At 40.9% G+C, this 13,694-nt stretch overlaps 1 protein-coding gene across 1 annotated transcript in view; it reads left to right on the top strand.

Moving 5' to 3' along the window:
• The window catches only part of asic2 (acid-sensing (proton-gated) ion channel 2), a 601,924-nt gene that overhangs the window by 391,767 nt on the left and 196,463 nt on the right, over positions 1 to 13,694 (top strand). The gene's annotated exons all lie outside the window — the stretch shown is intronic.

Genomic DNA, 13,694 nt, shown 5'->3' with positions numbered 1-13,694 from the left:
AGCCAGCTCCATCATGGGCTCTAGCCTCTGTAGTATCTAGGACATCTTCAAGTAGAGATGCCTCAGAAAAGCAGCATCCACCATTAAGGATCCCCATCACCCAGATCATGCATTGTTCTCATTGCTACCATCAGGAAGGAGGTACAGAAGCCTGAAAGACATTGAACCCATGAAAACTACTTCATTGCTTTATTTCTATTTTTGCACCTCTTATTTAATTTAAATATTTTGATATATATATATAGATATTGTAATTCATGGTTTTTTTCTTCTGTTATTATGTATTGCATTGTACTGCTGCACAACATATGCTGGTGATATTAAACCTGATTCTACTGTGCCTCCAAGTACCCGAAACCTTATCCTTAATAATGGTCTCCAATATCTTCCCAACCACTGAAGTCAGGCTCGCTGGTCTATAGTTTCCCTTTCTTCTGCCTCTCTCTCTTCTTAAAGAGTGGAGTGACATTTGCAGTTTTCCAGTGTTCTGGAACCATTCCAGATCATTACTCATGCCTCCACCATCTCTTCAGCTACCTCTTTTAGAACTATGGGATGTAGTCCGTCTGGTCCAGGAAACTTATCTACCTTAAGACCTTTCAGCTTCCTAAGCACCTTCTCCTTCGTAATAGCAACTTCTGTCTCCTGACACTCTAGTTTTTGGCATACTGCTAATGTCTTTCACAGTAAAGACTGATGCAAAATATTAATTTCGTTTGTCTGCCATTTCTTTATCTGAAAAGCTTTCGGGATCCTCTTATATTAGTGGCTATCTTTCTTTCATATTTTATCTTTTCTCTTCTTATGATTATTTTTCATTGCCTTCTGTTATTTTTTTTAAGTTTTCCCAATCCACTATTTGTTGCTGTATTATATGCTCTTTTTTATGCTGTCATCAATAGTGGAGAGGGTTGTGCCCGTGATGGAGCTGGCCGACTCTACAAACTTCTGTAGACTTGTGATCCTGTGCATTGAAACCTCCATACGAGGCTGTGATGTAACTAGTTAGAATACTCTCCACCATATAGCTGTAGCAATTTACAAGTCTTGGTAACATACCTCTTCAAATCCTAATGAAGTAGAGTCACTTGTGACTGCTTCATTGTAAGTATGAAGGAAATGTATGATACATAGGAATAGGATAGAGGAAGAGTATAAATTGGCATCAAGATTGCCACAACATTGTGGTCCGAATGGCCTGTCTCATGCTGTAGTGTTCTACAGAATGTTGTAGTCCTGCTTCAAAAGGACAACAATTATACCAGTGTGAGCTGCCTCAATGACTATCGTTTAGTAGCACTCACATCTAAGGTGATGAAATACTTTAAGAGGTTGGTCATGGCTAGAATCAATCCTTTCTTTTGCACTTAACCCCTCTCACTTTAAATATATGCCCTCTGGTATCAGATATTCAACCTTGGGAAAAAGATACCATCTATCTAATCTATGTCTCTCATAATCTTATAAACACGAACCTAACCCTTATTGATCTTGCCTCCAAAGAACAAGTCCACTCAAGAACCCGTCCATGTTGAAACCTGCTCTCTCTTAAAATGAGCCATGGCAGTGCCTGCCCATTGTAGAAAAGGGTCTGCAGTAGAATCTACCTGCTATATTACCTGCTTTCCATAGTACCTTACTCCTTAGAAGCAGCCTGCTATAAAACCTACCCAGAATGATTCATGATTCAACCAACTCTCCATGCCATTGTTACATCACTCACTATATTCATTACAATACCAGCCCATTAGATAGCCATCTATAGAATCTCTATGGAACTGTTAATTTATTCACTATTTCTTATAGAATCAGCCTATTACACTACTGAAGTAAAATAAAATGAAAATGCTGGAAACACTAGCAGGTTAGGCAGCATCAGTGGACAGTGAAACAGAGTTAATGTTTGTGTTCAATGCCTTTCAGTAGAACATTAGCAATTTTCATACCTGTATCCATTATATAACCTACTTTGCTCAATGTACGATTTCCACAATTGCAAACCTTCCCTTTATAGAAATGGCTCAGTGATAAATCCTCGCTGCTGTAGAACATACTTATCACAGAAGCTACTCGGTTACTTTATAGAATTAAAATCACACTGATTTAATATGATGCCTGCAAGTGAAAGGCAAAATGTTCTCCCGTGTGATTGGCACCATATTTTATTAAATAGAAAATAACATCTCATCTCATGTTAACTTGCAAATAGAAACTTATCTTATTTAATTGTTCATTTGTAATATAATTTGGCTGAATTAAACAACAAAGTAAGTAATATTAAGATTTTTGGTGGGTATTTTATGCCAATATAGCACTGAAATATATTTACATTGCTTATAACTTAAATTATAAATTACTGCATGCTGTATTTTCCCATTTAGGTTTCAGTAAGGAGAGCAATCTCTTTTAGCAAGGAGAGCAATCTTGCTTAAATGGAAGGAGTCTACCCCTCCTACACATCTTCAATGGCTACGTGATATGTCTTATTTAAATTTAGAAAAGATCTGCTGCTCAGTCTTAAATTCGAAACAATCTTTTTATGATATCTGGGGACCTTTCCTAAATTACTTCTCCAATTTATAAAGTTTCACAGTGCACAGACTTTTATGTATATTTTTATCTTCTCTTCTTAAGCGAATATGTTTTTTTTCTAATTATCCATTATCATCCATCAGCTTTTTTCTTTGGTAGTTGGTAGGGGGTTGACTTTTTTTATATAAAAAATTTCTTTTATGATGTATGACCTACCTTTAAATTTTTGATTACAGAGTGGTATACCTTTATGTGTTATGTTATAACATTTTGATCAATTTTATTACAATATATAAATGTACACAAGTTATGTTGAGATGTATCTATGTGGTGCACTCTGTAAATCTTGCACTTTCCAACAACCCGCACTGATTATTAAAAGTTAATATTATCAAGAATTTTAGTCTTATTAGCCAGTTAAGAAATAATCCTTCAGGCAACATTTGGAAGACATCCAAAACAAATAGATTTTAAGGGGTTATGAAGTGATGTCATTTGCAGAATCATGTCTTTGAGAGGTGCAGACTTGCCGCAAGGGTTCTTCCAACATCCACTCAAATTTGACAAACGACCCAGGGGAAATCAGGGTGATGGTCAACTAGCAATAACACAATATCTGAGAGTCTTCTGTTGATGTCAAAGAACTAGAATGGAAATAATTTGCAAGGGTTTGAGATTATAAGCTACACAAAGGGAGAGGAGTGCTTCTCATTGAAAAAGCAATGCACATACCACTGAGACATGGAAGGCTATGAAACAATTGGTGGTTAAAAAAAATAGGTACAGCTGGTGGCATGGACATGGTGAGCCATAGAACCTGTTTCTGTGCTGTATTGTCCATCAGCCTATTCAAGAAGAAGAAGAAGAATAGCCCTTAATTTGGCAGTGGAGTTATTGGGACACCGTCATGACGGTGTTTCTGTAGCAAGCTATTCTTGTTTTTACGAGGCCGAGTTGCTAGCTCGATGCTCAACCCAACTTGGATTTGAACTTGGGAACCTTCGCTCCGGAGTCCGGCACTGTTATTATTGTGCCACCAAGCAGGATCAGTCTATTCAAGTTCAATTTTAATTATCATTCAACCACACATGAATGAGTGAAATGAAACATTTTTCCAGGGCCAAGGTGCAAACACATAGCGCATAGGGTTACAATAGCAGAAAAACAGTCACAAAAAAAAGCCCAAGTCCCTGAGCGGCATGGTCAGTAGATTGATGGTACATGGGATGTTCTACTGGTCTAGCTTGTTCTAGCAGTGCCAGAGGACAGCACTGAGCAAACACTGGAGAGCATCACCAATGGGAAGGGCCAGCTCTCCACCCAGTACGGATTCCAGCATAGCCATAGAGCCCTCTGTTCTCTACCATACTGCCTCTGGTGTTTCCTCCCCTGGGTGGCTGTATCAGCTGACCCCATGGCACATTGGCCTAGTCTGTGCCACAACTGAGACGATGCACCTCCCCCGGTCTTTCCAATGAACCAGACTTGCAGTATTCTACATTACCAATGACCAAAAGGATCTTGCAATCACAGAAAAAATATCCAAGACAATTACCCCATTGGGCTACACACCACCTCAGCAAACAAAAGTATGCCATAAGTCCAGCTGCATTGCTATTGAGCAACTCATTGATGGGGTAGACCTGCAGTACTTGATGTTCTTAGTCTTGAGCAGTGTCTTGCAATTGTAAAAATTACATGAAGGATGAACAATTACACCTTTGGTTGGACCCGGAGTAGCCACTGCATCTGAATGTGCCACCATCTTACTGATATGATGCAATGACAATACCATTACAGGCTCTTTCAACTAATTATACACACTTAATGATTTGGTGTGAAATTGAGTCTGGAAAATGGATAGCAAGATCTTTTGAATTCTAAACCAATTACATTATTAATACTGATTAATAATATAGAGTGGCATTTATATCAATTCTAATGTTAAATTAATTTTTATGTGCCTTTCACTAAGTAGCTGTTCAATAAATCAAGTTCAGTGCCCACTGGTTAAACTCAAAATTGATCACTTTCATTTCTAAGTCTCCTTTTAACCCCATGAGTGACACCTTTCTGCCTAAGAGTGTGTAAAGATTTTTGAGGGTGAGTTGGCCGGAAAGTGCGCACGCATGGGAGGTGGGAAACCAGATGGCTGCTGGAACTGTCTTAGGTTTCAGGTGAAATACAACAGGAAAGCAAAGATGTTTGTGATAAAGTGATTTTTGTGGACCAGGTTAGCTATTGAATTGCAAGAAAAGAATATGCCCAGAGCACTTTACTTACAGCGTTCCCATTTGCAACATATATCTTGACCTTTGTTGGAGTGGACTGTGTTAGACTGAAGATTTTGAAGCTTTAGCACTACGAGGCTTCAGCAAGGTGAGGCTTCAGTGAGAGATGGTGAAAAGCAATTGGTAAATTTTTCCCCCAATTTATTTATTGTTTTCCTTATTTATATCTGCACAGTTAGAACTGTAGGGATGCCAGACAGGATAGTTGAATCACAAACACAAATAAAATCTGTAGATGCTGGAAATCCAGAGCAACACACACAATGCTAGAGGAACTCAGCAGGCCAGGCAGCATCTGTGGAAAAGAGTAAACAGTCAGTGTTTCGGGCTGAGACCCTTCATCAGGACTGGAAAGGAAGGGGGGATATCAAGTAGGAAATGGGGGTGAGGAGGAAGAAGTACAAGGTGGCAGGTGATAGAGGAAACCCCCTCCTCCTCCTGTGGTTTACATATCACCTGCAACCTTGTACTTCTTCCTCCCTTAACTCAACTTCTTACTCTGACTTCTCCCCTTCAGTTCCAGTCATGATGAAGGGTCTCAGCCTGTAACAATAACTGTTTACTCTTTCCCAGAGATGCTGCCTGGCCTGCTGAGTTCCTCCAGGATCATTGAATGCTCCTCTTGCAGGATGTCGGAAGGCAGGAAGACCTCTGGTATCCCTGACATCTACAACAATGAGAAGCGCATCCAGCTGCAGCTTCTAACACTCTGCATTAAGGAGTTATAGCTGGAACTGGAAGAAGTCCACATCAATCAGGAGGCTGAAGCGTTGATAGAGAGGTACTTACACTTGAGATGCAGGACACAGGAAGCAGGCTGACAGTAAGGAAAGGAAGGACCCCTGTGGCCCTCCCCCTCATCAACAGGTAAGTCACTTTGGATTCTGTCGGGGCTAGGGGGGGAGGGTTTGACCAAACAGGAAAGTCACAGCAGTCAGATCTCTAGCACTGCGTGTGGCTCTGTGACTCAGAAGGGAAGGGCAGGGGAAGAGGTGAGCTGTGGTGATAGGGTATTTGTTAGTTCAAGGAACAGAAAGTAGTTTTGGTGGACAGATGGTATGTTGACTCCCAGTTGCCAAGGTCTGGGGTATCTCGAATTGAGTGCTCAGCATTCTTAAGTAGGAGGGTGAACAGCTGGAGGTCATGGTCCATGTAGGTAACAATGACCTGTCTAGGAATTGTGACGAGGTTCTGCGTAGGGACTTCAGGGAGTTTGGTGCTAAGTTAAAGGGCAGGACCTCCAGGGTTGTGATCTCAGGATTGCTACCCATGCCACATGCTAGTGAGGTCACAACTAGGAAGATTATACAATTTAATGTGTGGCTAAAGAGTTGGTGTAGGAGGGAGGGCATAAGATTTTGGGCTGTCTTCCAGGGAGGGTGGGAACTGTACAGAAGAGACAGTTTGCACCTGAACTGGAGGGGGACAAATATCCTAGCAGGAAGGTTTGTTAATCCTGCACAGTGGGATTTAAACTAGAGTTACACAGGGATGGGAAGCAGAATGCCAGAATAGCTAGTGAAGAGGTTGTGGAGAAAGATGCTCTTAAGACCTCAGACGAAGTTAGGACTCAAAAGGGTGAACATAGTGTGACTAGTGTTCTGAGCTGCAGAAATTTCAATGCAAGAATTATTGCAGGAAAGACAGATCTCAGGGCATGAATCAACACCTGGAACTATGATATTGTAGCCAATAGTGAGACTTGGTTGCAGGAGGGACAGGGCTGGCAGCTCAGTATTCTGGTGTTCTTTTGTTTTAGACGTTACAGAACAGGAGGAATTAAAGGGGGAGGGGTGGAATTACTAGTCAGGAAAAATGTCACATCACTGCTCAGTCAGGATAGACTGGAGAACTCGTCCAGTGTGGTGTTATGGGCTGAAATGAGAAATAAGAAAGGTATGAATATGTTAATGGGGTTATATTACAGACCACCCAACAGTCCACAGGATTTAGAGGAACAAATTTGTAAAGAGATCACAGACTGGTGCAAGAAACACCAAGTTTCTAAAGTAGGTGATTTTAACTTTCCACATTGACTGGAAATCCCATATTGTAAAAGGACGAGATGGGATAGAGTTTGTCAAATGTGTTCAGGTAAGTTTCTTTCATCAGTACTTAGAAGTCCCAATGAGAGAAAGTGCATTACTGGATCTCCTATTAGGGAATGAAACAGGGAAGGTGACAGAAGTTTGTGTAGGGGAACACTTTGCATCTAGTGATCATAATGTTATTAGGTTCAAATATGGAAAAGAATAGGTCTGGTCAACGGGTTGAGATTCTAAATTGGTGAAAGGCCAATTTTGATGGTATCATAAAGGAGCTGGCAAGTGTGGATTGGGACAGGCTGTTTTCTGGCAAAGGTGCATTTGGTAAGTGGGAGGCCTTCAAAAGTGAAATTTTGAGAGTACAAAGGTTTGTGTGTCTGGCAGAATAAAAGGTAAAGGTAACAGGTTTAGGGAACCTTGATTCTCAAAGTGATATTGAGGCCCTGGTTAAGAAACAAAGCAGGTGCATAGCAGGTATAGACAGGTAAGAACAAATGAGGTGCTTATGGAATACAAGAAATGCAAGAGTACACTTCAGAAGGAAATCAGGAGGGCTAAAAGAAGACATGAGATTGCCTTTGCAGACGAAGTGAAGGAGAATAAGGGATTCTACGGATACTGTACCTTAAGAGCAAAAGGATTGCAAGGGACAAAATTGGTCCTCTGAAAGACCAGAATGGTAATCCATGAGTGGAGCCAAAACAAATGGGGGAAGACCTTAGATGCATTGTTTCTATCTGTATTTACTTGGGAGATGGATACAGAGTCTAAGGAAGATGAGACAAAGCAGCAGGGAGGTCATGGACCCTATACACATTACAGCAAAGGAGGTGTTTGCTGTTTTAAGGCAAATTAAGTTGATCAACCCCTAGGGCCTGATAAGGTGTTCCCTTGGACCCTATGTGAGGCAAATGCAAAAACAGCAGGGGCCCTAGCAGAGATACTTAAATCATCCATAGCAACATGTGCGTACTGGAGGATTGGAGGATAGCCAATGTTCTTCTTTATCCCAGAGGACTGTGAGTGCTCAGCTATTAAGTTTATACAAATGGAGAAAGATGGATTTTTGCAGTCAAAGAAAATCAAGTGATAAATGGTAATTTGAGTTGATGTAGAAGATTGGTCATCACAATGAATGGCCAATTGCACCCGATGGACTATTTAGCCTATTCCTGTCCTTATCTCCTAAGCTCCAAGAACACATTATCAAGATGTATTAATTATACATTGAATGTTATAATTAGAATCCACACAGAACACATTAACATTATCAATTGTAATTGTGTATAATGTCATCAGCATCTACTTGTAGAATAAGATGTTCACAATAGTTTTATTGACATACAGAATGAAGGCGTTCTTTTAGAACCTGGCTATAATGTGCCTATTTTATTTGATGTACCTGCTCAGCCTGATTACTAAGTAGCTATTGATTGGCCTGATTTTTGTCATTAGTTTACTTAATTATCCAAGACATGTGAACCTCCAGAAACAGTTTCTGAGAATCAAAAATTACAGTCAAAGCTCCCTGGTGTCTGATCACATCTGTGAGAAACAATAATTCTTGTTTTGAACAATGATGTATAAATCAGTCATGATTTAATTGAATGTTGGACAGGCTTAATGGATTAAATGATGTTCTCCAAGCCCCCGTCTCGAGGACCAACAGGCTCTCCTTCTCTCAAACGAGAGAGAGGGATCGCTTGAGTACAGGTAATTAGCAAACACACTGTTTGCTTCAGTCTCAGTGTTTCAGTCTCCCACGATGCTTCAGTCAGCAAAATTGGTGAGGAACAGGGTCATTTACAGGGCCGCTCCCCGAGGGTGCACATCTTTCAGGCTGTTCCTGGAGATAACGAAGCACTTGGCCACACAGCCAATCCAAAAACCCGCCACTTGTGAAGAACCGTAGTTTGAACTGCAGATCATAGACTCCTACAGAACCCCAACTACCCTGAAAAGAAGAAAAGCTGTTTCACAGATGAACTGGAAGAAGTCGCCTGGTACTGCAAAAACTGCTGGCACCATCTTTCTACTCTCCTCCTACCTGTGATGCCACTTTTAATGAATTATGGACCTGTATTCCCAGATCTCTGTTCTACCACACTCCTCAGTACCCTACTGTTTACTGTGTAGGACCTACCCTGGTTTGTCCTACCGAGGTACAACATTCACACTTGTATGTATTAAAATCTGCCATTTTCCAGCCCATTTTTCCAGCTGGTTCAGATCCTTCTGCAAGCTTTGATAATCTTCCTCACTGTCTTCTACACCCCCAATCTTGGTGTCATCCACAAATTTGTTGATCCAGTTAACCACATTATCACCCAGATTGTTGATGTAGATGACAAACAACAACAGACCCCTGTTTCACACCACTAGTGACAGGCCTCCAGTCAGAGAGGCAACCATCTCCTACCACTCTGACTTCTCCCACAAAGCCAATGTCTAATCCAATTTACTGCCTCATCTTGAATGCCAAGCAACCTTCATCACCAACCTCCCATGCAGGACTTTGTCAAATGCTTTGCTAAAATCCATGTAGACAACATCCACTGCCTTGCCTTCAAATTTCCTGATAACTTGCTTGAAAAAAATCTATAATATTTGTCAGACACAACCTACATTGACTATCACTAATCAGTCCCTGTCTATCCAAGTACCAATATATCCGGTAGCTTAGAATACCTTCCAATAACTTTCCCACTACTGATGTCACACTTCATGGCCTATAATTTCTTGGCTTATTCTTAGAGCCTTTCTTAAACAACGAAACAACATTAGCAATCCTCCGGCACCTCACCTGTGGCTAAGGATATTTTAAATACATCTGCCTGCAATTTCTGCCCACAGGGTCCGAGGGAACAACTTGTCAGGCCTCGGGAATTTATCTACCCAATTTGAATGAAGGCAACAAACACCTCCTCCTCTAATCTGTATATGGTCCATGACCTCACTGCTGATGTGTCCACCTCTACAGACTCAGTCAGTTTCCTGAGTATATACATATGCAAAAAAATTAATACCTTCCCCCATCTCTTTTGGCTCCATGCATAGAATACCATTCCAATCTTTCAGAGGACCAATTTTGTCCCTTGCTATCCTTTTGCTCTTAACATATTTGGAGAAGCCCTTGGGATTCTCCTTCACCTTGTGTGCTGGAGCAGCTCATGCCTTCTTTTAGCCCTCCTGATTCCTCCCTTAAGTTTTCTCTTGCATTTCTTACACTCAGTACCTTTTGTTAATTTAATTTTATCAATTTAATTCATTCTTTGGCCTCAGGTTCTATTAAGTATTAAGGAGAATTTGAAAGTCCTATTGCTGCTCAGATATGGGTAAGAAAGGTTTCAGTAATTTTGTTCATTAATCAGACAATGTAATTTAGTTTATATTGTCATCTGCAAGGTTGCAGAAGTATGAACTTTCAGATCTATAAAACTGGTGGCATTGGAAAAATAACACCAACACTGTCTCCAAAATCCTTTTAAGTCCATTGGAAGAATAAATAAAGCACTCTTGGTGTCACCTCCCAGCCCAGCATCCCCAGTTTTGAAGCCCTAGTGTCTCAGTCATTCTTATGCTGATGGCACACTCAACACAGCACTGTCATCTGAAGGGATAACTAGACAAGGCGGGATGCATCAAGGATGTGCACAAATCTCTGAAGAAATGCAACATCTCCTTGATTCCTAGAAATCTCTGGCCCATGATCAAATTAAACCAAGCTGCTCCTCTATGAAGGTATGGAAGGAGCAGTTGAGGTAGCATTGAGACTTCAAGGCCAATCATTGAAAACCCACAGAAGCACTGAGTAAAGAACTGAAGGAACTCACCACCCTACAGACTACCAACCTGCCCACCATATCAGGTATTTACTACCAAATCTACGAAAGGATCTACATTTCCAAATTGTCCCCTTTTGCCACCTTGGAACCCATAAGACCATAGTGAAAATATGTTATCCTCGATCTTGAGGGACTGCCTACAATGAAAATAGAATGGCAAGTTACTTCAAGAAGACCACAAATGTTTTGCAGCTGGCTGAAAATTCAGCGATTTATATCCTAGACTGAATATTTTTAACAAAGATTTATGGAATATGTTTCTACAGTTTTTTAAAGTACAGACTGTTATTATCTGCAGTATTGAAACAAAAGCAGAAAACACTAGAGAAAGTCAGCAGGTCAGTTTCATCAAGAAAGTCCTACATGTTAGGTCAATGAGCTTTCACCAGGAGTGTTTGATGTCTCTGGGCCCGTGCTCCCTGGAGATTACATTGAAATCTATCAAATATTGAAAGGCATAGATAGGGGATATTTCCTGTAGTGGGGGAGTCTCGGGCCAGAGGGCACAGCCTCAGAATACAAAGATGTTGCTTAGAACAGATGAAGAATTTCTTGAGCCAGATGGTGATCAATCTGTGGAATTCATTGTCACATACAGCTGTGGAGCGCAAGTCATTGGGTAAAATTAAAGCATGGGTTGATAGGTTCTTGATTAGCAAGGGCATCAAAAGTTATGATGAGAAGGCGAAGAATAGGGATAATCAGCCATGATGAAATGACAGAGCAAACTCAATTGGAGGAATGGCCTAATTTGTCAGGCAGGCACCTCCCAGTCTCCATCCAGCTAAAACAAATCACCTGCACTAATTTCCAACGCATAGCCTGAAGCCTATTTAAACTCAGCTCTCATCCACAGCCCTTGTTTACTCATCAAACCAGCCAGCCTGAACCAGTTGCTCCTAGCTTTCAGTTATCTTGTAGCCTGTGGTGGTTTAGTACCTGCTCTCTCTTGTTCTGTGGCCCCACATGGGTTATTATTTTGCAGTATATTAAAGTTATTGCTCACCACTAAAATTGTCTCTGCTGTTCTGCTTTGGGATCAAGCTCTTCGAGATTTCCCAACATCATTCTGTTCTTAGGTCTCATTGTCATCCAGCAGTAAAATTCAAGTTTTTTCAGATGTAATTCGAGAATCAGAGAAAAGGTGGATTGAAAAAATTAAAGTAAAGGAAAAGCTGGTATTAGTTTGGAGGGGAGGAATGAGTCAATGGCAAAAAAAGTTTGAATGTGGAAGGACAAACCTTGGCATTAATGTGACAAAGTTCAAAGAACATGTATGTCACCATATTCAACCCTGAGATTCATTTTCTTTTAGGCATAGTCAATAATTGAATAATCATCACAACATACAAAAAATGCTGGTGGAATGCAGCAGGCCAGGCAGCATCTATAGGAAGAAGCACTGTCAACGTTTCGGGCCGAGACCCTTCGTCAGGACAGTCCTGACAAAAGGTCTCGGCCCAAAACGTCGACAGTGTTTCTCCCTATAGATGCTGCCTGGCCTGCTGCATTCCACCAGCATTTTGTGTGTGTTGCTTCAATTTCCAGCATCTGCAGATTTCCTCATGTTTGCTAATTGAATAATCATAATAGAATCAATGAAAGACCACCCCAGCAGGGCAAACAACCAATGTACAAAAGACAGCAAACTGTGCAAATACGAAAAGAAAGAAAAAATAATAATAAATATTAAGCAATAAATATCCAGAACATGAAATTAAGAGTCCTTGAAAGTGAATCTATAGCTTGTGGAAACAGGTCAATGATGGGGCAAGTAAAGTTATCCCCTCTGCTTCGAGAGCCTATTGGTTGAGGGACAATAACTGTTCCTGAATCCTGTGGTGTGAGTGCTGGTGCTCCTGCATCACCTTCCTGATGATGGCAGTGAAAAAAGAATATGACGTGGGTGGTGGGGGTCGCTGATGGTGGGTCCTGCTTTCTTATGACAACTGTCCATGTAGATGTGCTCAGTGGTGAGGAGGGTTTTACATATGATGGACTGGGCCATATCCATTACTTTTTGCAGGATTTTCTGTTCAAGAGGATTGGCGTTTCCATACTAGGCAGTGATGGAGCCAGTCAATATACTCTCCACCACACATCTATAGAGGTTTGTCGAAGTTTTAGATGTCATGTCAAATCCTTGCAAACTTCTAAGGAAGTTGAGGCATTGTTGTGCTTTCTTTGTAATTGCACTGGAATGCTGGGCACAGGACAGGTCCTCTGAAATGATAACACTGAGGAATTAAGTTGCTGACCCTCTCCACCTCTGATCCCCCGAAGGGAGAACTGGCTCATAGACCTCCGTTTTTATCCTCCTGAAATCAATAATAAGTTCCTTGGTCTTGCTAACAGTGAGTAAGAAGTTGTTGTGGCACCATTCAGCCAGATTTTCTTTCCATGTGCCATTGCCGTGATTCTTATGATCAAAGGCAACTGAGGCATTTAAGAAATGGATACCCTTCTCATTGACTTGTGTTTCTAAGTTTCATTAGACTCCTCAGAGACCTGACAGTGCAACAATGCTGGAAAATACCGATGTCTGAGATGCCACTTTCTCCCCAATGAAATCAGTTCTTCGAACCTTCTGATACTACATACTAAAATGAAATGTGGCAGATATCTGTAATGGGAGTAAGGGGGAAATTGAGAATTAATATGAACTTCACCTTCACAGAGAACAAGTATAAGGACATAGGCAGAGATAGCTCATGGATTTTCATATTACTTTCCTGTGACAGCCTTGTAAAGACATTGCTCATTAGAAAAATCCACATACTATGTGGTGTCTCCAAAGATTCGTGCTTCGTGTCTTTGCTTAAATTATATTTGTGCCTCCTTCCCATTCTATTCCACGGCTGTCATTATGTTCTCTCCCAAACTCTGGTTTGGGCCTGCACGGGTGAAAAAATGCATTGAATGATGGTAAACATTATTAGGTGAACAGGTGAAACATCGAAAGTACTGATGAAGGCAGTAAA

This window comes from Hemitrygon akajei, chromosome 18 (assembly GCF_048418815.1).
Source record: "Hemitrygon akajei chromosome 18, sHemAka1.3, whole genome shotgun sequence".
NCBI lineage: Eukaryota > Metazoa > Chordata > Chondrichthyes > Myliobatiformes > Dasyatidae > Hemitrygon > Hemitrygon akajei.
Note: the sequence above shows the minus strand (reverse complement) of the source record. Positions and strands in the feature narration are given on the sequence as shown.